We start from the raw sequence: 26865 nt of genomic DNA on the forward strand, positions 1-26865 counted from the left end.
TGTCTTGGAGCTTGATTTCAACCTTCTGAAAAATATTTTAAAAATATTTGTTTCCTATATTTTTGTTTTGTTTGTTTGTTTTGAGACAGAGTTTCTCTGTGTAGCCTTGGCTGTCCTGGACTCACTTTGTAGATCAGGCTAGCCTCAAACTCACAGAGATCTACCTGCCTCTGCCTCCTGAGTGCTGGGATTAAAGGCCTGTACCACCAATGCCCGGCCCTATATTTTTTATTTTATTTTATGTGATTGAGTGTTTTGCCTGCATGTATATCTGTCTATGCACCATGTGAGTGTAGTGCCCAAGGAGGCCAGAAGAGGGTGCTAGATCTTGTGGAACTGGAGTTAGAGTCAGTTGTGAGTTGCTGCCATGTGAGTGGTAGGAATCAAATTAGAGTCAAACCCTGAGGAAATATTGTTAATATGGCAAGAATCTTACATTCCCATAGCTTAGCAGGTTCTAAAATCACCTCTCCCCACAAAACAGTCCCCACACCCCACCCACTATCCACCACCACCACCACCACCAAGGTCTGGGCTTCATCGCTTGCAGATCTTCTTGGAACTCTAGAGAATCCTCAGACATGGTGGCCTTTTCCTCCTCTGTGCATGTTCTCAGCCTTCCTCCCCCCATAACTGCTAATTATAACCTCTGAGCCTGATATAGAAAGTACCGAAGAGAACATTCCATCTCTGATCCTTAGGCTATCCCAGGGGTATCTTGGATCAGAAATGGAGGTTTGCTCCTTGGTGAGATGCCCAAGGGCCACAGCCTGGGAACAAAAGCTGGCTTTGCAGAAGAACAGCAGAGGGTGCAACGTTAGTCCTGTGTTCCAGCTCTATTCACATTTCTCTAAAGACCTTTGGTTAATGCATAAATCAAGTGCTTGTTACATCTAAGGTTGCATCAGAACTCTCCGACTCCAGAAACCAAAATCCACGGATGCACAAGGCTCTTATGTAAATGGGGTAGTCTGCATACAGCAGACATGCATCTTCCCAAACACCCTAAATCCTCTCTAGATAGCTTCCGCAGTGTGGCATAAATGCTCTATGTGCAATCCAGACTGTATGTATCCTTTAAAGAATAATGACAATAAAAAGGTCTGTCTGAGCTTCAGTACACAACTTTTTCTGCACACTTCAAGTATGAAACTGAAGGCTATAGAAGGCTCCTGAGTAACCCTGTGGAGGCATAAAGGATTGAAGTGTCCACTAGGTCAAGCCAGCTCTTGTCATGCCTAATTGTGACAGTTGGAGGCCGAAGAGCTTGGGGATGTGCCCCAAGTGCGTGAGGAGGAACGCTGGGCAGCATCTCATGAGTCTTCCACATTCCTCTCATAAAACATTTTCAAAAGCAAAGGGCTCATGGGGTCAGGTCTTCAAGCAGCTTGAGTCTGCTAGAATGGAAGTTCATTCTAGAGAGAAAGAAGATACATTTGTAATGTTTTTAATTCATATTTTTTTCTAAGGGAGTGAATATTTCTTTTTATTTCCACCACTTTCCCCCTCAGCTCTTTTAGAGAAGGATGTGAAAGCACAGTGAACACAGCTATACCCTTAATCACTGTTAACATCTTGTGGTTTCCTCTCTCTTGGTCTCCCTCCCCCTCCCATTTCTCTCCTCTTTTATCCCCTCTCCCCCTCTGTCCATATTTCTCTCTGTGTGTCTGCCTTCTCTCTCTTCCACACACATGCACATGTGCACAAGACATACATACTTTTTTTTAACCTAAGTACTAGTCAAGTGTGGACATGATGATGTCTCTCTAAGTATCCCACCATGTCCTCCTTAGAACCAGGGTATTATCCTGCATCATCCATGCCATTGTCACACCTAAGAGTATATAGTGAATAGCTATGATATTTTCTAATACAGAATGAACAGTCAAAGATGTCCATGTGTTTTTCTTGTGTGTGTGTGTGTGTGTGTGTGTGTGTGTGTGTGCGTGTGTGCATGTGGAAGCCAAGTATTAACCTCAGATATTATTCATTGAGCTCTATGAGGTGTTAAATATTGATGTGGTTAAGGCTGGACAGTGGTGGCACACTCCTTTAATTCCAGCACTAAAAAGGCAGAGGCAGGCCAATCTCTGAGTTCAAGGTCAGCCTGGTCTATGGAGTGAGTTCCAGGATAACCAGGACTATACAAAGAAACTTTGTCTCAAAACAAAACAAAACAAACACCTCTCTCTCTCTCTCTCTCTCTCTCTCTCTCTCTCTCTCTCTCTCTCTCTCTCTCTCTCTCTCTCTCACACACACACACACACACACACACTAGTATATATACATACATATATACATACACACATATATATGTGTATATATAGGTGGTTAGAAGCAGGATCTAGAATCACCTAGGAGACATGCTTCTGGCTATGCCTATAAAGGATTATCTAGATCAGTGGTTCTCCACCTGTAGGTCACGACCCTTTTGGGGGATCAAGTGATCCTTCCACAAGGGTTGCCTAAGACCACCCCAAACCACAGATATTTGCATTATGATTCATAATGGCAACATTACAGTTATGAGGTAGCGATGAAAATAATTTTATGGTTTGAGGTCACCACAACATGAGGAACTGTATAAAAGGGTCACAGCATTAGGAAGGTTGAGAACCACTGCCTTAGACTAAATTGGACATGTTTGGGAGGGATCATTTAGATTTAGAGTCTGTTAATTGAGGCAGGAAGGCTCAGAGTTGGGCAGCTGAGAACCAGCATTCTTCAGTTGCTCTCTGCTTCCTGACTGTGGATACTATAGTGTAAGCAGCTGCCTCAGGCTCCTGATGGCATGACTTCCCACCATGATGGGATATATTCATGGGCCAAAATCAGCCCTTTCTCCCATAAGTGGATTCCTGTCAAGTACTTTGTTATTGAAACAAGAAGAATAAGAAAGTAGAAGAAAATTTGTACAAGGATTGGGTTGGCTCCCATGATGAACCTGGGTTGGCTCCCGTGATGAGCCTGACTCCATGAGTCCTTTACTTTTGAAAGTGTTTTATGAGAGGAATGTGGAAGAACTTAGAAACCCCGAAGCCCAGCAAGGAGAACTTGAACTATTTAGGTTGGAGTTTAGGAGCCCGGAGTTGCCAGAAGAAACAAAGACTCTGCTATGGGTTAGGCTAGGGCTTTGGTTTGATACTACAGCGACGAATCTGACTGTATGTATTTAACCTGCTCAAGTCCTGAGAAGTAAAGTGAGGCTGAATTTAAGAGAGGTGAGATAATTTCTTGGGTGAAGGAAATTTCAAAACCACATATAATTCAGGCTGTGGCATGGCTATTCTGCAATATTCTTATCTAGATCTACACTGAAAGAGCAAAAAGGTAAGGAAAGTGGGAAGTTCTAGTGAGGAAAGCTGTGTGGGCAAATTTAAAATTGCACAGAAGGAGAGTGGAGACAAAGCATCAACTGTTAAAGAGAAACCTCACACTTTTCATCGCAACAGTAGGAAAGGTACCCTGAAGACAAGACCCATAAAAGGCTCCCACCTATAAAAATGCAGAATTAGGTAAACTGATAAAGCCCAAAGTGATAACACCACAGAAGAGATTTCCTACTCCCAAATGAATACTTAGGAAAGTGATTCTGTAGTTCAGCCACCAAGGCATTCAGAGGATACTACTGCTGTGGTCCTAAGCAGCAGAGCTTAGCAGTGTCATCCACATCGCACTGGTTTTGCAGACATGAAAGATGCAGTGAAAGATGTAGCTGAGTCTTGTTCCACAGTTTCAGAGAGCTCCTGAGGCCAGACAGTGTGTGGGAGGATTAGACTTTTTGCAAGGACACCTTGAGAAGCTACTGCATGAACCTATGAGGATGAGGCATGGGTTGCAATGAAGATCTGAGGATGTGAAAGATGCCAGGACCTTGAGTCATGTGCTGAGGAAAGCCAAAGGCACAGAATGGAGCCAATTCAAGATAGTGTGTTCTACAGGCCGAAACCGGAGAGATGGAGAGATGGGGCTACCCAAGCCCTCCGAGCCTAGCGGATCTCCAGAAGCCGAACACAGAGCTGTATGATTTGCTGGTTTCCTTGCTGGGTTTTGGTCTTGTTTTAATCTGGCCATTCATTGTTATAACTCTGTTTCTTCCCCTAGAGTGGGAATGCTTAGTCTGTGGCACTGTATATTGGAAGAATATAAGGTTTTTTGTTTGTTTGTTGTAGGCATTCACAGTTAAGTGATTGCTTCTGTTTTCAGATGAGATGTGTACATAAGACATTGAAAGGGTCTGTTAAAGACTGTGGGAAATGTAAGTTTCCCAGAAAGCATTTTGGGTTAATAGATGACCAAGAACCTAGAAGACAATGATAGAGCTTATGGCTTAAAAGTGTTTTGGTGTTGAGTTAAAAGGGGTGGGCTTGTGGTGGCTGATTAATATTGATAGTCAATCTGACCAGCTCTAGATGCACTTAGGAGAAAGATAGGGCTGTGTCCAAACTTGAGAGGGACTATCTAGATTAGGTTAGCTTCTGGGCGTCTGTAAAGGATCATCTAGATTGTATCAGTAGATGTGGAAACACCCATCCTAACTGCAGCACAAATGCAGAGGAGAAAGGGAGCTGAGCACCAGAATTCATCCTTCTCTGCATCCCGACTGCTGATGCAGTGGGATCAGCTGCTTCAAGCTCCTGGCGCCACAACATCCCCACTGTGAGGGGCTGTACCCAGGAACCGCAAGCCACAGCCAACTCTTTCTCTCTTAAGCTCATTCTTGTCAGCTATCTTATCTCAGCAATGGAAAAAGCCACTAAGACAAACCATCCGCTTTGTTTTTTGAGACAGAGTCTCCCTCCGCCCCTCACCTAGGTATAACCAATTAGGATAGGCTAATTGAGCCCAGGAATCTGCATCTCTCTACCTCCCCAACACTAGGATTATAAAGCATGTGACACCATCTTGGGTTAGAATTCAGGCCTTCTTGCTTGAAAAGCTAAACTACAAAATCACTTACTGACTGAGCTCTCTCTCTCTCTCTCTCTCTCTCTCTCTCTCTTTCTCTCTCTCCCGCCTTCCCCCAGATGTTGTTGTTTTGGATTTTTGTTTTTGTTTCTGGTGGTAGGTATTAGCCAATCAAAGCCCTGTCAAATTCTTCACATGTCTCTCAGTATTCTTTAAACACTTCCATGCATTTTGGCACAGGCTGTTCCAGGCTAATCTGCTCCTCCTCTCCCTGTCTTGAACACAGCCATTTCTCCAAGGAGACTTGGTTCCTTCTACAGAGGACATGTCAGAATCAGTGTAGGTGGACTCCCTGCTGCTTGGCTAGTATATATCGCTTGCCTTTACCATGAACAGAAACAAGAAGATACAAGCATGCAAGCATATACACAACAACACATACATAATATGTGCATACACACAGAAACACACATGCACATCTGAGACATTCATTATTGAACTAAAGCATAACTGTTTCTCCACCTTGCCTTGTCTCTGACCATATTTATCTTTCCTGCAGATCACAAGACCTTCACTAAGCAAGGCAGTTTCAGACTTATCACCATCACAAACTACTTTAAAATGAAGAGAATAAACATCATGTTTTCTGACTCTTAGCAATGATAAACTGTGGGTCCTCCACCCTGACTGCCCGTTGTGCACCAGGGTCTCAGGATGCAGAGGAGCTGGGGAGCAGGGACTCTGGGGGTAGTGAATAAAGCGGGTATGAATGATGCAGGAACTGTTTCTTTTATTTTTTAATTAAGTTATTTTCATAAGTACTACTGTGGTATAAACAAGCATAGAAGCAAAATCTAGTGAGGCAATAGTGTTACACACCTTTAATCCCAGCACTTAGAAAGCAGAAGCAGGTAGATCAGAGTACAAGGCCAGCAGGGGCAGCTTTTTATAAAATATTGACAAATATATAAGAAACATCACTCGAACAAAATATGTGACTTAGTAATGATTTTGTACCATTTTTTCCCCAGCTCCTTGATTTCTCCCAACATATTCATAACTATACAGGTATACCTTAATTCACATATTCCAAACATATTTATATAATAAATCATTTAAACAGAAAATGCACAGAAAACAGGATGGTACTATTGGGAAAAGGTTGAAAGGCCTCTTCACTTGTGCAACACAGGATGACATACAGACCCAGTTTTTATTTTTACTATTTAAATAGAGATACAAAAATAACCCAAATAATCACACCAAAGCTCTCAGCAGAAAGACTGTCAAAAGACTTGTCAGTAAAACATTGGTTTTTAACTACAGATGGATAGACTCAGGAGTTAATGGTAAAAAACAAATGGAAATAAAACCATGAATTTATTAAAATTTATTCTGGTGAACACTAATGACCAATCAGATGAGGGAAAAATGCAAGTATAAAAGAAATACCAAAAATGCTAACCAATACAGAATATATGCAGGTGAAATTTTAGGTGAAAATGCTTGGAGAAATCTGTATCCTAAATGAAGAAAAAATGAAAACTGGATAAAAAGTAACATTCAGAATAAATTTTGGGAATGAGTAGCTATGAAATACCTACTCCCTATATTTCAATATTAAGTCTGCCTCTAGAGAATTTTAGCTTATAGTTTTCATAAAAACTATAGTTTGAATTAATATTTTCTATAATTGGCTCCCACAGTTGTGACATTTTAAATTCTTATTTAAAAGACAGATTATCAAAGATGGCTGGAAAAATATTATTTTAAACCAACTTACTTCTACCAAAACTAAATATGTCATACATTCTCAAGACAGTTGCCTCTTTTCTCAACAACCACATATATATATCTATATATATATATGTATATGAGAAAGTATACTGTCAACAGTCTTTAGATGAATAGGAAATTTTTATAGTGAGCATTTTGAAGGTAATTTTTCTTCAGTAAAATATAATAAACGTTGAATCAGAAGTATTGACATTTATAGAAAGCTTCATAGATTTTAGTCCCTTTTCGGATGTGCTTCTATTCATAAACAATGAATTTATAATACAAAGATATTTGCAAGGTATATTTTAACATGCTTGAAAATATTCAGTATGCTGTGAATTTTATTAACAAGGTACAAGATATAGCTAATTATATATGTTCTCCTTTATAGATGACAATAACTGGAAACATTTCATTCTTTTAAAAATTTAAATAATTTATTCAGATTGCATCTCAATTGTTATCCCCTGAACTGTATCTTCCCATTCCCCCTCCCTCCCTCTTTTACCCTATTCCCCTCCCCTAGACCTCTGACAGAAGGTGACATCCTCCCCCACCATATGATCACAGCCTATCAGGTCTCATCCAGATAGCCGGCTTCCCCTTCTTCTGAGTGCCACCAGGTTTCCCCACCAAGGGGAAGTGGTCAAGTAGGGGGCACCAGAGTTCATGTCAGAGCCAGTCTCTGCTCTCCACACAATTGTGGAGAATGTGCTGTCCATTGGCTAGATCTGAATAGAGGGTCTAGTTTTTCTGCATTGTCCTTGGTTGGTACAGTAGTTTGAGCAGATGACCCTGGGTCCAGATCCGCCAGCCTCAGTGGTCTTCTTGTATGGTTTCCCAGGAACTGTTTCTGAGGACAGTTCTTTTATTGAAACCGTGCAGCTAACTTAAATAGCAGGAAGGGAGGAGAAAGGTCAAGGGAGGAAATACTGTGGGGGGTTGGGGAGGGACCTAAGAGCCCTCCAAGCAGCCAGATTAGCAGATTGTTGGTCACATGACTCCTGAGACACCAGAAGCTTAACTGAGACACCAGAAGCTTAACTGACTTTATCATGATGTGGCCTTTGTCTCTGTGGCATTGAGAGATGTCCGGGAGGTGGGCAGCACTCTGCATCTGTCATTTGGCTTAGAAACCCACACTTGTATATTCTGGTTACATTTTCCTCCTCTCTTCAGTGGGTTTGGAGGGTGAGACAGAGGCAACAGTGGTGACTGGTGTTGTCTACAAAGATACAATGAAAGCAGAGCAGGAAGGATGAGAGAGGATCCAAGAGATTTTATCAGCATTTAAGACTTTCACACGACTAAATTCACTAGATAAGAGTGAGGATGCTGAGGAAGAGATGGAACATAAAACACTGTAAAAAGACCCCCTCAAAAAAGGCAGAATATAATTACTTGTTGGAGTAATGCTTTTATGTGCTTGCTAAATCGAGAGATGGTGCATCCAATGAGACTCAGTGAAAACTGGGAAGACACAGCTGTTTTTTATGACTCTCAATAAGGTTCTATGGAGCGTGGAGGTGGGACTCGGTTGTTCTTGGCTTTGACGGTGACATTTTCTCAGTTGTGGCATTTGATCCAGCCTACATGCTCTACATGGCTGTTCTTTGGAAATGAGGAATTGATTTATTTTTAAAAGGTTCTCCTGCCTTTGGCAGAGGACCAAAAATCTCTTTCAAGTCGTGGAAAAAACTTCTTTTTGAGACCTGACCTCTCCCTCACCCCAGCGAGCCATTGGGACGTCGGAGTAGTAGAAGCAGCAGGCTTTCTCCTCGTGGCTTCAGTGGGCTGTCCCCCGTGAAGCACTGGATTGTGACCTCTAAGAGGAAAGTAAGATGGCGGCCATGGCCATAGTATACACAGAGAGGGGGTTTTCAAGACTGGGCTTGTCATTAGGGCCTGAAACCCTTCAGTCTTCAACTGAGAAGGAGAAATAAGCCCACTTCGTGTCTCTTCATTTAAATCATGTGGTGCCTCAGCCGCAGGACAGGGCTTCAGGCGACTTATAAAAATGGCTCTTCCCTCAGGGCTGTGAAGACAGGATAAGTAGCTAGGAGTCTTGGGGAAGGGTGGAAGACATCCAAAGCCAAGGGAAGGGCATCTGCTGCACAAGGCCCTTAGCTCTGCTTCTGCTCTCTGCTGTCCCACCCAGTGACTACCAGCTCCATGTGGCCATGGAGTCCCCAGAAGGCTCCTAGTTTGAATCTGGGTTTTTAAATGTAAAGTATAAAATATGAACTGGATTTCAAAGACAATATAAAGAAAAAAGTTAAAGTACACATGAATAATTTTACATTGATTTTCTTTGGAAAGTATCTTTTAGATATGTTGAGTTAAAATGTTTTTATTAAAATAAGTTCCCTTATGTCTTTTTATATTTTTAAATGTCTTACTTAAAATGTTTAAGCTTTACAAATGCCTCTCATTATGCTTGTATAAGGTAGTTGCTCTAACCTATTTCACATAAAGGGGGAAAAATAAAGCCGAAGAGTTGGCATATTGGTTAAGAGCACAAACTTCTCCCCTGCAGTTTAGGTCCCAGCACCGGCATGCAGTGCACAACTGCCTACAACTCTCACTCCCAGGGATCTTATGTCCTCTTCTGGCCTCTACAAGCACAGCATTCATATGCATAACCCCCTTTGACCAACACACAGACACACACACACACACACACACACCCCTAATTACAAATAAAATAAAAATCTTTAAAAACATAACAAAAAGGAAAATGTATTTGTTACTATAGACCTCTCAGGTAGCTGAAAGAAGGAGATCACTTTGGCAGTACACATTTGTATAGAATCATGTATTTCAACGCTACGTATGAGATAAGGCAGAAATGGTGGCTCTTTTCTCCCACTGTAGTCCCTTCTCTGTTGGGAAATGACCTATTGGCTTGTGTCCCGCTTCTTTAAGATCTGAAGATTTCTGACAGTATGTGACTCAAAATTTGCAACTTATTATTCCTCATTGGTTCATTCATTCAGCCCCCTTTATCATTTTAATAGTTTATTTTTAATTCAGATATATTTCTGTCTTATCACAGTGCAAGAAGGAATTGTGATTTATCCTGGATTAAAAATTCCTGGTCTGTAGATAAGAAAAGAGCTGGCCACAGACTTAAGTGATTTACAGTATGCTGCCATAAGCCTGAGTCTGAGAGCTGTGCAAACTGTAATCAGTTCAGGAGAAAGGCTACTAATATTTGGCTTGGTTTTGGGGTAATTCATAACTTGATGACTCATGATGTTATTCAAAGACACTTTGCCAAGTTTATTTGAAGAGATTAAAAATAACAAATATAAACACTGAAATATGTCTGATTCATCCTGTATCAAAAGAACTTTATTATTAAAGTTAAAAAACACCTTTCTTCATCTTAATATGCCTGCTTATACCTTCATATATAGTCTGTTCACTAAACTGCAACCTTGGCCAGAGTTTCCAACAGAGGCGGCAGTGTGCATTATGTATTGTGTTGATGTTGTGTTGGGAGTTTGGCTTACATCAGGGAGAGGGTCCTCTGAGACTCTCTACGTTGAACCTACATCTCTAACCCTACATCCTCTCAGACATCACTGAGCACAAATGATCGGAGGCTCTTGACTTTTGAGAACCCGATGAATGAGACTTATGCCAGGACTCCACGGCTTAGAGTCCACGGCCCCCTCCAACGGAGGCGCTGGAGTGAGTGCTGTGTATTGGGGGATTTTGTTTTGTTTTTGTGGTGGTGGCTGCATTTGCTTTTGCTCTTTCTCTTGGTTTGGAATGGGCTGAAAACTTGGTGGCAAGGCTTTGTGGGGAGCTCCTGCCTCTTTGAGCAATTCCAAAGGCACTGTGTGGTCTTGTGAGGTAACCAAACAGGCTTCTGAAATTTTACAAAAAGCAGGTCCCCCCGTGAGAGCAGGTCTCACACACAGCAGAGATGTAGTTTGTATAGTCTGGAGCAAATGGTCAAATATTTAAGGCTTTAAAAAAATGACCATGTTTATTAGGATCTGTGAAAAGAATTTCTCATGGAAGGTGGTGAAAAAGATTTGTTTCCATTGCCCTTTACACAAGCTGGCTATGATGGAAATTGTTTAAATTCTCAGTTCTCTGCTGAAACTTAACAAAAGTGGATGATGAAGCCTGTTCAATGGATACTCTGAAGCCACAGTAGGTAGCAGGTGATAGGACCTTGCAAGAGGTCTGCATTCCTATGTGTTTTTATGCACAGCCCACGTGCTGATTTCTGTATTGCAATGCTGGCACTGTGGGCTATGTGGGCTGTATGCCCCTGTGCACTGACTCAGGCAGTCGGGTATTATTGTATTTTTACAAAGTCTTTTTAGAAGTTAGTGGAAACAAATGTCCCACAGGAAGAGACACTTGGAAGTGGCAGGGAAGCCAGCATCACATATTTCCTAAGGTCACCTTTAGCTCTTTCTGTTGGCTACTAAGTTAGTTATTGGAATAATTTTTCATGTCCCTGCTTTGTTGACTATGGAGGCATTCTTGTCTCCAATTTATGTTTCTTACCATTTACATCTTTACCTTTCCTTAAATCACACTGAGGATCAGCCACGAGGCTGGTTTTTATCACAGTCTGATGTGCACAGTTGAGTAATCCAGGGCTGACCCTCTGGACTAGGTTATTGTATTCTTAATCACTAAAGAGAAAATGGGGGCTTCCACTTCCAAAAAGATGGACTAGGTAAGTTTCCCCATCCCTCTGGCTAATATAACTACAAAATGTAGGCATTGTACATAACACAAAGCTATACAAGTTGTGGCAGGTAGAATGAATAAGTAAGGAAGTCTAGAACAGGGTTCAGGGGCCAAGAACTCACTTGTATGAGCTCCATAGGCTTTCTTACTGCCTTATGTATTAGAGACTCGCAGCTGGAGATGGCAGTGACTTGGAAGTCCAGTAGGAATAAGGACCCCTGGAAGTAGCAAGCTGGCCCCACATATCCCCTCTGCACACAGGACAGAGTCAGTCCACTAGACAGAAGAAGATTGTCACATAACATAATCCTCCAGTATCCAAGTTAACTTAAAATCACTCTCTACACCATGTATTTGTGTTTACTATATCCTTGAGTGTTCATTTTCTTTATTATTTTAAATTCTCGTGAGTTTAGAAACATTTTTCATGAATTGCACAATGTGGAAATAATGTATTTTGGTCACATCTATCCTATTATCCCTTTTTAACTCTTCTTATACCATCCCCACCACATCTCCTTCATGTCACTAAAAGAAATGTCCATTGAGTTCAATTGGCTTATGTGAGCCCAGATATGGGGCCATTCACTGGAGCCTAGGCAGCCTACCAGGAACCACGCCCTTAAAGAAAAATGATTCTCCCTCCTGCAGTACTCATCAACTGCCAAAAGTAGCTCCTCAGCAGGGTGTAGGGCTCCATGTGTCCCTCTCCCATGCATGCTGGGACATTGACTGGCTTCATCTTGTGCAGCTCTAGTACATGTCCTCACAGCTGCCCTGAGATCATGAGTGTAATAGCCCTGCTAAATCCAGAAACTCACCCCATGGCCTGTCTGCCAGCTAAGCTCTACATGTCAAGGTCTACAATCCCTCCCATACAGCGCCTCTAGTGCGGGACCAAATGTTCAATACACAATGAGCCCATGGGGGACACTCCACATTTCACCCATAATAACCCCATCAGTTGCTCCAAGATCGGTCATTGCATTGTGGGAAAAGCCTCTTCCAGTGACACCCTCAGCTAATACCTGGGTGTTGACGGCCAAATACAGACTAATACACTGACCTTCCTCCAGCCGTCCAGTAGTAATCACACTTGCCGTTTTTAAAGATGCTCACCATCATGTTGAGCCCTATGAAGCCACACAGTCTGGACCATAAATCTAGTGGGTGGTTTCTAGATGTATTTCCCCTTAAATAATAACTGTCTTATATGTTGAGTGTCTGCCATGGGCCTAGGCTTATTCAGGGTGTGTTGTTAGATCGTGCCCAGCTTGTTCTCATTTACTCTACAGATGAGAAACTAGAAACAAAGATGTCAAATCATATGCAGTGGAAATAATATATTTGGCTTTGCCTCCAGATGGCTGACTTCAGTGTCTTGTGGGACCTCAGTCACCATCAAAAACACATTTACAGGTACAGCGATAGAAGCATTGCTATAAACTGGTGACACTGGCTGCCAGCACCATTTGTGCTAGTCTGTGTTGACAAATGAAGTTACATCTGCTACTTGTCTCTGGGTTGTTGTATGTCATAAAATACCTGAGTATAATATGTTATACCATAAATCTATTTACTTTCAATAAAGTCTTTTCCTGCAAAGTTTCTAGAACATTATTATGTAACAGGTGCATGGCCCTTAGCCTCAAAAAGTTGATGATTCATAAAGGTATTGTGTTAAGTGAGGTGAGCTAGGCACAAAAAAAGACATGTATTAAAAGTTAATTTCAGAGAGACAGAGTCTTTAGAGGCAACATATGTTGGAGGTAGGGAGAGGTTAGATAATGGGTGCTAAATTGCAATTACATGGTAGGGCTGGATTTTAATGTCCTGAAGTACAGCAGAGTGGCTATGACAAAAACATGCAGCATGTTTTCAATACAGAAATGATAATCAGCTAGCAACTTACTGCGTGCATATGTAAAACCATCGTTGTACCCCAGATATGTGTATAATATGTGTTGGTCTTTAAGAATCTCTCAGTACAGAGTGAAGGCCATAAGTCAATAGAACATTTCTCAACTGTGCAATAATTATGGTGTCTTTAGGTTGCAGGTAAAGAAAGTCTCCATGAGGCTAAATTCCATGGCCATAGCCACACAGCTGGGAACTGGGTGGCGGGGCTGGGGTGAGGGTAAGGAAGGGGGAGGCGGGTGTTGAAATTACTGGTCCAGCATTGTCTGTCTAGCAGGAGTGGAATTCATGTCCGGATGAGCTTGGTATGGATGGCTGTAAGAAAGAGGTCATGCCTGGTTCTGCCTCCTCTCTGTTTTGGTTCTGGGCTCATTGAAACAATCTGGAATTAGAGACAAACCAGTAAGCTTTGCCACTCAAACGGCCTTCACTTCACTTCCGCTCCCTGGAAAGTTCTGCTACGATTTCCAGGAAAGGAAAGTTTTCTGTAACAGCCTCTGCCAGGCTGGAGCAGGGAGGGGGAATGTTCCCAGAATAAGACTCAGATTCTTGAGTAAATGGCAAGCTTCAATCATCCAGAATATCTTCATCCAGATTGATGTCTGCTGTATCAAGATCCTCTAATTCCAAGTTATCCAAATCGACTTCTAGTTCTAATAAGTTCTTTTCTTCTTTGGGGGTAGTTTGAGAGGCCATGATAACCTGATCAGACACTGGGATCACCCTGATTGCAAACAAAGGGGAACACAGCCACTTCCTCATCTTCAGAGGAGTTGATAGGCGGCATTACTATGTTCTCCTTGTTAACTATGTTCTCTTTGTTAACTGAAACAGACACTTGCTTTTTTCATATTGTCATTAGACCATCCATCCCCTCATAATAAATACATCTTTTGAATTAAAAAAAAAAAAGACTCAGATTCTTATTGGAAATACTAGTTTCCCCTTCAGAAGCAGGGCTACTTCTGGAGGGATGTGGAGAGCCATGCAGGGACCAGCCATGTGATGTGAAGACTGGGAGTGAGCGCTGTCTGACACTTCCCAGACAAAGCCGCATGGCTGGCGGCACTGAGCATGTCTCGTACTCTTTCCTGTATGTTTCCGTTCTCTGAGAATATTCTTCTAATAACACTGTCAAGCACACAGTGTGGTGAAACTCAATGCATTGTAAGCACTTTACTGATTTTCAATTAAAACACAAAAGCTTTCCTGGAAAGATAAATTGTTCATCTTTAGGTCTAGTGCAGATGCCCCTTCTGCCATCAGGATGCATCTTAATCCCTTTTCCTGAAGGAACGAGTGCAGGGAGCACAGCCAAACAGTGATTCTGACTTTCTACGGGAGCCACGTCTTCCACCTGCTTCCTTGTCTTGCTGGCCACTGTTTTCAGCCAGCATGCCCCCAGACTGAGCTTGCAGTGTGTACGGCTCTGCCATGGGCTCTGCCTATGTCCCCTGAGTAGAAGCAGAAGCCTGGGATGCAGGGGTGGGAGGGCATCAGCATTTTAAACTGTGAGTCTCTCACTTTTCCCCTCAGGGTGGTCATTGTGGCTGGGTGTCATGTCAGTGTGAATTATGAAATCATGGAAGAACGCAATGCTAAGAACATCCTGGTACTAGCAATGAACTCATAGGAATAACACTTTTTTACCCTGGAAGACTCTCTAGACACCCCTATTCCTGGCCACACATCTAAGGCAAGTAGGAACATCTAAGGCAAAGGTTCTCAGCCTTCCTAATACTGTGGTCCCTTAATACAGTTCGTCATGTTGTGGTGATCCCCACCTATACAATTATTTTCACTGCTACTTCATAACTGTATTTTTGATACTGTTATGAATTGTAAATACTGAATATGAAGGATATCTGATGGGTAACCCCTGTGAAAGGATCATTTGATCCTCAAAGGTTGAGGACTTGAGCCACTGATCTAAAGAGTTTATATGGTTCTTAAAACTCTAGGCCAGGGCTTTGAGTAAGGAGGGAATTCTAGGTCAAAGCTTTTCTATGACTCGGTAACAGAGCTAAAGCATCTCTACGTGTCCTGTGAAAATCTGTCTCCTGGACCAGTGGTGCTAGATTGATCAGCCAAAGTCTTCAAGCCACTGGCCATGCCTTCTGTGGATAGATCACAGGCAAGTTCCCCCAGGAGAGAAACTGTTTCAAAAAGGACACTTTTCCATCATCACAGTTTGAAATGCCATTTTTGCTAAAGGAAGGAAAAAACCCAGGAAATTCCTCCCCTATGTACTCATCTTCAGGGAGCACAGTGTAAGAGTCCAAGGGCAGTGTAGACATGCCGCTATTCCCAAAGCAGTTTCCCAACATGGAGAAGCACTCCAAGCCATCACTTTTCTTTTCTTGACAGTTTCTTGCAGAGCAAGCCCAAGGCTTACCTGGCATCAGGCAACTCCCTGGTCCTTTCATGAAACATCCGTGAAGAATGCCAGTCTGTTAAAGAATATGCTTTTTCTACTCACTTAATGGAACGAGTGAGTTTCTTTTGAGTTTGGCTATATCATCTCGGAACTATCTGAGCTGTCTCCCACACTGAGGGAACTATCTGAGCTGTCTCCCACACTGAGGGAACTATCTGAGCTGTCTCCCACCCTGAGGGAACTATCTGAGCTGTCTCCCACCCTGAGGGAACTATCTGAGCTGTCTCCCACCCTGAGGGAACTATCTGAGCTGTCTCCCACCCTGAGGGAACTGTCTGAGCTGTCTCCCACCCTGAGGGAACTGTCTGAGCTGTCTCCCACCCTGAGGGAACTGTCTGAGCTGTCTCCCACCCTGAGGGAACTGTCTGAGCTGTCTCCCACCCTGAGGGAACTGTCTGAGCTGTTTCCCACCCTGAGGGAACTGTCTGAGCTGTCTCCCACCCTGAGGGAACTGTCTGAGCTGTCTCCCACTCTGAGGGAACTGTCTGAGCTGTCTCCCACTCTGAGGGAACTGTCTGAGCTGTCTACCACCCTGAGGGAACTGTCTGAGCTATCTCCCACCCTGGGTGCTGAAGTGTCTGACGTTGTGGAGATTTATAGTCTCTAGTTTACTATGTGCACATCAAACCAGGGAATACAACCCCTCCCGCTCACCACTCCATTTTGTTTTCAAGATAGGGTTTTTCTGTGTAGCGTTGGATGACCTGGACTCACTTTGTAGACCAGGCTGGCCTCGAACTCAGAGAGATCTGCCTGTCTCTGCCTCCCCAAGTGCTGGAATTACAGTTGTGTACCACTATACCCAGTTACCACTCCATTTTTAAAAATCATTCATTTTTCCCCCATAGTTGGGGTAAGCCATATTAGCTAATAGCTCCTACAACAAACTCCTACATTTCACTGCCTTAATACAAAGGTAGTTTATCTGTGTTCACATAATGTTTATGTACTAGTTTGGAATGGACCCTGGCCTTCTTGGACCACATTTGTAGCACCTACTATAAGCCTGCCTTTTAAAAATTTTCTCCTTTTTGTATTTTCTTTTTTTTTCTTTCCTTCCTTCCGTCCTTCCTTCCTTCCTTCTTTCCTTCCGTCCTTCCTTCCTTTTCTCCTCCTTCCTCCTCCCCCCCTCTAGCTTTGGCTGTCCTGTAACTCATTATGCTAATCAGACTAGCCTTGAACTTGTAGATATCCATATGCCTCTGCCTTCCAAGTGCTGGGACTAAGAGTGTGTTCTGCCATGCCCAGATCTTTTGTATACTTTTTAGGAACAAAAGTCTTCTTAGAAGTTGGGCATAGTGACATATGACTTTAGTCCCAGCACTGTAGAGGTGAAGGAGAAGGAGGTGAATGTGGTTTGAGACAAGCCAGGGCTACAAGGGAGTTCCATTCCATCAAGGGCTACATAATGAGATTCTGTCTCAGAAAGGGGGGTTAGGAAGGGAGGAAGGTAAAAAGAAGAAAGGCAGTGAGGCAGATAGGCAAGCTCTTTAAGCCCTGTGGTAGTTTGGATGCAAGCTCATAAGGAGTGGCGCCATTAGGAGATGTGGCATTGTTGGAGTAGCTGTGGCCTTGTTGGAGGAAGTGAGATCTGCTGCCTGAAGACCCAGATGTAGTAGTCTCAGCTACCTCTTTAGTGCCATGTCTGTCTGTGTGCCTCCATGCTTCCCACCATGATGACAATGAACTAAACCTCTGAACTGTAAACCAGCCCCAATTAAATGTTTGCCTTTATAACAGTTGATATGGCCATGATGTTTCTCCAAAGCAATAAAACCCTAACTAGGACAAGCCCTTTTCACAAGCTGAAGACTTAGCTGGGTTGGGCCTTGCCCTAAAGTTATCCTTCTTGGGTTTACTATGAAGAAAAGGCTTCTCTTTAATGGTGCCAATCTTCTTAAGAATTAAGTCTCTCTTACAGCACATACCTTTGTGGTAACACTAACCTTGTAGTGCTCTTTTTCTTTCCAGCATGTAGATTTTATATATATTTTTTTTTCTGCCTTACTTGCTCATTTTCAATCTACATCAACATGAGAGTTATCAGTAGTAACTTTTCTACAGATACACTGCTATATTGTCTTTAATTTGCTTCACCAAAGAACTTGATCCATTACTTTTAAGTTTAGCCTCATGTAAATTCTCAGGATATGGGCAGAAAACAGCCAAATTCTTTACCAAAACATCACATGAATGACCTTTAGTCAAGTTTCTAACACTGTCTTCGTTCTTCTTTAATACCCCTTAAGCCACGCTGCTCTCACCACTACTACCTCCCAGGCACACAGTCCTACTCGGATGACCTTTCTAACTCTGCCTACAGCATTCAACTACTTTTCAGTGCAAACATTCAAAGCCTTCCACATTTCCCCCCACACAGCATGGTCAGGTTCTTCATAGCAACAACCCCGCCCCCGATTCCTGGTACCAATTCTGCATTACTTACTTTTCTCTTGCTGTGATTAAATGCTGTGACCAGAAGTAATGGAAGGATATTTGTTTTGGCTCCTGGTTCTAGGGGAAGCACCCATCAAGTTGAGGAGGCATGGTAGCAAGTGGCTGGAGTAGGAAGCCAAGAGATCACTTCTCAACCTCACAAAGGAGGTAGAGTGTAAAGTAGAAGCAGGAGGGGGCTGGAGAGATGGCTCAGAGGTTGAGAGCACTGACTGCTCTTCCAGAAGTCCTGAGTTCGATTCCCAGCAACCACATGGTGGCTCACAACCATCTATAATGTCATCTAATGCTCACTGTATACATAATAAATAAATAAATCTTAAAAAAAAAAAAAAAGGTAGAAGCAGAGCAGGCAATCAATCCCCAAAGACTATCCATGCAACATGTTTTCTCCAGCAAGCCTGAATCTCCTAAAGGTTCTATAACCTCCCCCAATCAATGCAACTAACTGGAGACGCAAGCATTTAACTACCTGAGCCTATGGAGGACATTTCTTGTTGAAAATGCTATACCAACAATCCAAGTTTTGACATCAGAATTTGCTACCTAAGATGTAAGATAATTTTAACAGACTTTTACTAAAATGTATGCCATCCACTATACAATACAATGTAGCAGAAATACTGCTGCCAAGTACTCAAGTCTGGGAATGTACTTAGCAGTCGAGTTTTTACTCAGCATACACACAAAACATTAGTACACATACAGCCCTGGGTTTGTTCCTGAGCACTTCTGACACTACCACAATATGACACTTTGAAAACTCATGAGTTTCTCCTATGCGCCCAGCATTGCGATGACAAGAAGAATGTTACTCTATAGATTTCAAATCATTTATTTCTAAGTAAAAAAAAAAGTACAAATAGTGATTTCTCTACCTACATGAGATATGGAAATGTTAATTGCTAATTGATTACTTAACTGCTCCTGTTTTTGTTTTTATTAAAATAATACAGATGAATGACAGTTTTGAATCCTGTATTACCAGACTTAAAATGAGAAAAGGAGGTTGAGGAGAAAAGGAGGTTGAGGCTCCACTAGTAAAACGGCAGCCATCAAGCATGAGGTTCTGAGTTCAGATTACCATAGAAGAGCTGGGTAAAGCAGTCCAGGTCTATAACAACAATGACAGGGGTCAAGGTTAAAATGAGTGGATCCCCGAAGTTCACCCGCTAAGCAGTCTAGCTGAATTGATGCTCTCTAGGCTCAGAAAGAGACTGTGTCTTAAGAATAAGGAGAAAGTGATGGGAAAGACAGCTAACACTGACCTCTGACTTTCACACATATTCAGAAGTTCATGTGCACACATGCATGTGTACACAACACACACACACACAACACAATGTACAGTCCCTTGTCAGATTCCTTTTTCTTGTAATCTCAAAATTTGGATGTTTTACTATTAGCTCATTCCTGGACTCTCTGATATGCATGAGTTGTCTTGGGTTAAAAGAAATGCACATATATGACTTATATGGTATCATATAATTATATGATTTGTCTTGGGTTAAAAGAAATGCACATCAGAAAGTCTAGGGATGAACTAATAGTACAGCATGAAAAAATTTTTTGTGAACATGGTGAAAAAGAAAATCACTGATCCAACCAAGGTTCTAAGAACTGCTTTGCTGGATGCTGCTGCGGTGGCCTCCTTGTTAACTACAGCAGAAGCTGGGATGGATGCAATGGGTGGAACGGGAGGGTGGGGCGTGGGAGGCGGCTGTTCTAACTCCTAGAATAGTGCTTTGCCCTTATCAATGAACTGTGACAGGAAGCTCGAGTGAGGTTCCTCACCAACAGCCTCAGAGAAGTCACCTGAAGAAAATGACTGAAGGGAAGGCTGGCTGGTCACCCTAACCATCAGTTACTGGCTCCCATTGACAATATATAGTGGTGTGCTGCTAGCGTTGTCCATGCCTACAGGTAATTTGTTTTATGCTTTTGAATAAAGACATTGTATACTCCTGATACCGGGTGAAAGAGCTATATGCCAGCGTCATGCTTTCAGCTTAAGTCACCGAAGCATTTTTTTTACTGTTGTGCTACGGTCAGGATTGTAGTGTTCCCTGTGTCACCACGTGAGAAGTGCAGAAGCACCGTTTCTGTGGCGAGTGAGAGTAATTGCACACAAAGAAGAGAATTGTCTGGCTTGCGTGACAACCTTTGTGGAGTGGAATTCTGTTTAAAGTTTAAAAAAATTACATTTTACTTCATACCCTTTCCATTCACTTGTATTAAACTTAATTGACTATTTTCTTGGTCCTTTGCAACCTAAATTATGAGAGCTCCCTTTTATTCTGTACTGTATTAATTCCCCTTTCTCTTCCTGGTTCATTTTATGTTTACCAGAACACACCATTCCATAGCTGCCTAAGGGAAAAGTTATGGGAGGGGAATTTCTCTCGTACCCCTTGAATATTTTAGTTTTCTTCTGGCCTGAACACTTTGTCAATGTTTTTCTGAATTCCAGGTCAAAAGCTGTCCTCATCTTATTCTGAAGCCATTCATCTACTGTCTTTTAGCCAACATTTATTTTCAGCTTGAAAGCTATATCACATTATAAACATTATAAGCAGTAAACAATTTTAACAGTATGATCTTCCCTACTGAATAATTTAATGTCTTCTCTTACCTCTCTCATGTTAGAAAGGTGCCCATTTTCCATTGATTGTGCTGTTTCCCCCAGAGCCCTTCACTCTGAAGAGCCATAGGCTTCAGCTCTGGGACTTTCCTTGGAGAAAGTCTCTATGTTGGTGCTGCCTCTATCCTTCAGTTAGCCACATACTAGACTGCCTGGGTGGCTCTTGCATTCTTAATTTCTACCCCTTTCTTTTGGAGTTCTATGCCTGCTCAAGGACTTCAACTTTCCCTCACCTGGTTACTGATATTAAATATTAAGATATTCTGTTCACCTCCAAATGCTCTCTTAATTTCATTTTTCTTGTTTCAGAGTTTTTCTCTGATTCTTGAAGGAAGACATCATTATAAGATTTCATATAGTTGCTGTTCTGTTTGCTGTATCATTTCTGTTTCTCCCAATTAGCTTCACCTTATTTATATCTTCGCTATTTTATGTTAGAGGTCGCCTTTACCTGCCTTTTTACCTTGGCATTTATATTATTCTTAAAAATTAGCACCTTTGAAGATGTGGAGTCTTCACCATTTAGCAAATAGACTTTTATTTTACTCCGCATACTTCTTTTAAAAATTGTTTTATTTATGTGGATATGTGTCACTGTGCACATGTGTGTTCCCTATGGAGGCCAGTAGAGGGTGCTAGACCACCCGGAGCTGGAGTTCCAGGCCTTTAGAAGATGCCTGACACAGGTGCTGGAAACCAAACTCTGGTCCTCTGCAAGGGCAGTGTGTGCTCTTGGCTGCCGAGCCCTCTCTTCAGCTCCACATACTTCTTTTTGAAATGCACTTTCCTCCAAAACTATAATGTGTGTCCACGTAGTCAGAGGCTGTAGGAGCAAATCACAGAGTTTTGACAAGGTAAGGTGATGAAAGGAGGTAGGAACTTGGGTGTGTCTCCTACAGACTCTTTGCCAACCCGCTTCTTTCTGGGACACCTTCTTTCTCCTTTCTCCTTTTTCTTGGTGACTTTGTTTGTTTCGTTGGTTTTTAGAGCTAGCGACCAGAACAAGGGCCTTGTCTGTATCAGGCCTGTGCTCCTCCACTGAGCTCCAACCCCATGCTACCATCTCTTTGTCTTCAGTGGTACACCTTTAGGCCCAGAAGGAACCTGAGTGTTCTGAGGTCTGACTCCCACACTCCATCTTTCCACACCCAGTGCTTGGTATTCGCTGGACCTGCTTCTGCTTTCCCTAAACTTTCTTATTACTTCTCAATCTCCAGTATACTGTATTTATTGCTCTTTGCAGGGCTTGCTTTAAAAGCCACCATGCTACCATCTTAACAAAATGTTGGGGGAAGTGTACGTGTTGAGATTACTGGGCTTAGAAGGACACATGGCCATTCTTGCCACACTACTTCCTTGTTGTCGATGTTTGTTGTACACTGAATATGGGTGTCTCTGCACTTCGGTGTAGGAACTTGTATTTTATGTGTGAATTGCTGGGCACTCCTCCATATCCACATGTTCTGTATTGCAGATTCGGCCAAACTAAGATTATTGTACTAGGTGTTATAAATAACTAGAGATGAATTACAGCACATAGGATGATGTGCCTACATATATGAGAAAATACGGCACCATTTTACAGAGAGACTTCAGCATCTGCGGGTTTTTTTTTTTTTTTACTGGAGAGGGGCTCTGGGATCTATTCTCCCCTGGGTTTCCAAATATCAAGGGGTGAATATGTTCCGGTTTCATTCATTCAAAAGAGAGCAGCAAGCCAGCTGCTCTGCTGTGCTCTGCAGGTTACCCAGAGCCATCACTTCCTGCTCTGGGACTCTGCCTCCTCATTAACTAGGGATGGAAATGCCAGTTACAGTATGATGACATTATCTGCTGTTTTAATCCACCCCAACAGGCAGCTGTGTTCAGAGGGTTATGTCATTTCAGTGTGATAAAGCGTCTACAGACTGAGTCATTTCCCAGGGCTCTAGATGCCGCATTAAGGAATAGACTTTTGTTGTTGTTTGTGCTAAAACATTCTTCCCCCCTCAAATTCTTCTAAGCCAAGTCATTGTCATTTGATTCTCCTTGCCCAAATGTATTAATTGGGGTGACAGAATTCTTACAGAGTTTCCTTCCTTCCTACATATCTTAACTTCATATATTTTTGTCAAACCAATACAATTCTCAGGGCTCCCCTAGATTCCTGCCGTGATCTATCAGTAAGAGGAGGGTTTTCAGGGTCTAAGAGAACATGTTCCGAGAGGCTACACTTTTAAAAAAAATCTCAGTGGACTCAGAGGCCCTAAGTCTCCTTCTGAATAGCACCAAGAATCCATCTGTATCTCTTGTTGCAGGGACCTGCGCAGCTTCTGAGATCTGAGGCTCTCTACCAGGTCTCAGCCTGACCCTGGTCCTGGGAGGAAGCTAGAGGAAGGAGGCAAAGGAGTGGAGGGATTCGGAGAGGGAGAAAGGAGGAAGGAGCATCAGGGAGGAGTGATAAAATTAATGGGGTGATGCACTGGGAACAGACCTCCAGGGAACTCCACCATCCTGCATCTCAGTTGCTGGTGTACTTCGCACCAGCTTCCCCCATGTATGTTTGTTTAAATGTGCTTGCATCTTCTGGCTCTACCTTTCCCTCCCATTTAAGGTCAGAGAGACTTTTATTCCCTCACACATCCCTCTATTTTGGGTGGTGTGCTGTGCACAGACTGCATGGGTTGTTCACTCGGACTCACATGTGACTGCAGCAAATGGCTTTTGTGATGAGTTTGCCAGTCTTGGCATCTTTCTTCCCCAGGGTGGCAAACTGTTCCTCCCCTGTTTCTACTCCTTCATCCCCACTGCCCAGCTGCCCTGCTCGGAGATGTCCAGCTAATCATGATGGAGCCATTAACTAGCTTACCAACCTCCCAACTTTTGTTTAATGATGACTCCTTCCTGTCCCTTGGCCCAATATTTAATCTACTGGCTCATGGAGATCCTACTGTTGGAAGGACCCTGCTGTTCAAGGTTGCAGTTCTCCCTGTCTGGATAGCTGTTCTGAACTAGGTGTTAGGTGTAGGACTTCCTCTCCCCAGCTGGGCCTCTGGCTCACTGCCTAACTCTATCTGGAGAGTGTCTTTAGACATAGATGCCCCTAACCACATTGGATATATGGCCCTTGACACAGCTCCCTGCTAGCTCTCACCTCCCTGTGCCTATGGGATAATTAGGTGCTGTGTCCCCGTTCATATGATAGGAGTGTGCTGCCAAATGTAAAGCAAGCATCCTTAAAGTGCCTGGTTTCAACCAATTATGAACACCTATCCTGGAAGCCACCCACCCACTCCCCAAGGGCTATATAGCCTTTGCTCTTCCTGATTAAAGTTGAATTGGTGCCTGGTGTGGTTCCCAGAGTGTTTGACCTCCATTGTGCTTAAGACCTTCCAAGCCCTGTGCCTTTGTCTTTTGCTCTTCTTGTCTTGATGGGCTGGTGGCCATCAGCCCCCGAAGGAAGAGGAGAACCACATTCTACCTATTTTGAAATGTACATGCTCACAGCTTTCTACCCACACAGTGGTCCCACCATCATAGCAGCTCATCCTCATCTCTCTTCAGTGTTACTCAAGACTGGGGTCTGATCCAGTCAATCCCCTGCTCTCAATGACTCTGAATTACTTTAAACTTTAGCCAAGACTCCGCAGAACATAAAGTTTTCAATGAATGGGATCCTTGACTCTTTTCTATTCTGTCTCTCACCAGGGTCAGACATCAGTGCTGTCATCAGTACTGTGATTGTTGTACCCTCCTTTCACCACCCACTTGTTTTTTATTTTATTTTATTGTTGATAATACATTTACTTTTATGCAATATATCCTGATCTCGATTTCCTGTCCCCCATATACTACCAAATCCTTTCTATCTTCCTACCATTCCAACTCCACACCTCCTTTTTCTCTCTCTTAAAAAAAAAACCAGGCAAATAATAAACAAACAGATAAAGAAGACTAAAACAAAATCAGCAATCTAACAAAAAAGAAAAGAAACTTAAGAAAGAGCAGGAGAAATAAACACACACACATACACCATAAAAATTCAAAATCAGAGACTATAATGTGCAAGTAAAAACTAATAAGACAATAAGATTTTTAAAAGCACGCATGCACACGCGCGCGCGCGCGCGCACACACACACGTACACGCACACACACCCCTCCAAGAATCCCTTGGAGTTTGTTTCGTGTTGGCTGTCTACTGTTGAACGTGGAGCCTACCCCCCAAGCATGGTTTGTATACCAGTGCGACTCTCCCTTGAAGAAATTAATTTTTTTGTGTGAGCTGTTATCAATTAGAGATAAGTTCTTGGTTAGGGATGGGCACTCAGGTCTACTTTCCATCTCAGTGCGGAGACCCCATCTGCCTTAGGTCTATGTGGTCCCTGTGCATGTCGCCACAGCCTCTGTGAGTTTGTGTGCACATCAGTCCTTTTGTGTCTGGAAGACTCGGTTCCTTGGTATGTTCTATTCTCTCTGGCTTTTATAACCTTTCCGCCTCCTCTTCAGCAATGTTTATTATGATGAAGACATTTCATTTACTACTGAGTGTCCCAAGGTCTCTCACTCCCTGCATGTTGCCCAGTTGTGGGTCTCTATATTAGTTCCCATCTAGTGCAGGAGGAAGGTGCTCTGATGGTGGTGGAGTGAGATACTACCTATGGGTACAGCAGAATGTCAGTAGGAGTCATTTTGTTACTATGTTCTTTCATCAGAACAATAGTACTTGGTTTTCCCCTAGGTCCTTGGCCTAGTCTCAGATTGATGGACACCCAAGCAGTGTTACGCATGTGTTCACCTCCTAGAGTGGGCCTTAAATCCAACCCACAGTGGTTAGTTACTCCCACAACATTGATGCCTTACTACATCAGCATACCAAGCAGGCAGGTCACCATCGTAGATCAAAGGGTCTGTAGCACAGTTGATATTTATCTTTCTCCAGTAGTGTAAGAATACCTTCCTGTACCATGGACATTAGTCACTAGGGATGAAAACTCTAGTTGGCACTAGCTTGACTTTTCTGTGTTCAGTGAGATAGCTAAGAGTTGTTATCAGCAATAGGGTTTTACTATCAGTTTATGGAGAGCAACCAATATCCTTGGAAAGAGCCTGAGTTGTTTTAGGTTTCTTTTTTTAAATTTTTATTTAATTTAATTTTTTAAAAATTTTATTTTATGTGCATTGTTGTAAGAGTGTCAGATACCTTGGAACTAGAGTTACAGACAGTTGGTGAGCTGCTATGTGGATGCTAGAATATTTTAGGTTTCTATGGGGCTCCTTTGGCCAACAACACAATTAGATGTCACACATTTCTAGAACTGGGGGTTTCACTTGGTGGCAAGTAATGACTAGTTGGAGCTTTGTCTCTCCTGTTATTTGTTGATTTCATTTAGATTTCTTTTATATGTGCATATATTTTAAGAAGCTTCTAAAAACAAATAACCTAATAAAATAACAATGCTTCTAAAACTAGTAGGTTTCTAAAAGATCCTTCAAACGGCCTTTAATGTTAGCTGTCCCTCCCTGTACTCTCTACCTTACCCCTCTCTTCCCTCCCTTTCTCCCATTCTCTTCTCTGCTTAATCCTTCTCAGTAGCCACATACTTGTAATTCAACTGTATGTTCAGAGTGAGTCAGCTTCATTGTGCAGTGTGATGTCTGTGTCATCCACAGAGGAGCAACAGCCTGTAGTAAGCATTTACCTTCTTCCCTAGGCATTGTGGGAGCTGCACCCCCAAAGTATTAGCATCTCTTAATTGGCTTTGAATATGAATGAATCTTGGATGCCCCATAGGAGCTAGGGTAGAGTCATTAAGGAATACAGCCTGGATCCCAGAAGCCGTCAAAACCAGCGATGTTTGTCAGAGTTAGGTGTTATTACCAAGCATGCTGCTACATGGGGCTTTGTTTTCATAAAAGCCAAGCTGCACAGCCCCAGCACAGAGTGGCCAGAGAAAACTGGAGGCTTTCCTTTAGTCAAACCAAGAGCACTGCCCTCTTTGAGTTTGCCCTGGAATCTGTCAAATATGGCT

The 26865-nt window shown here is 42.6% G+C and overlaps 1 protein-coding gene across 1 annotated transcript in view; it reads left to right on the top strand.

Annotated features, from left to right (window-relative positions):
- Gna14 (G protein subunit alpha 14) overlaps nucleotides 1-26865 on the top strand; it is a 172116-nt gene that overhangs the window by 115254 nt on the left and 29997 nt on the right. The gene's annotated exons all lie outside the window — the stretch shown is intronic.

Source organism: Acomys russatus, chromosome 5 (assembly GCF_903995435.1).
Source record: "Acomys russatus chromosome 5, mAcoRus1.1, whole genome shotgun sequence".
In the NCBI taxonomy this organism is placed as follows: domain Eukaryota; kingdom Metazoa; phylum Chordata; class Mammalia; order Rodentia; family Muridae; genus Acomys; species Acomys russatus.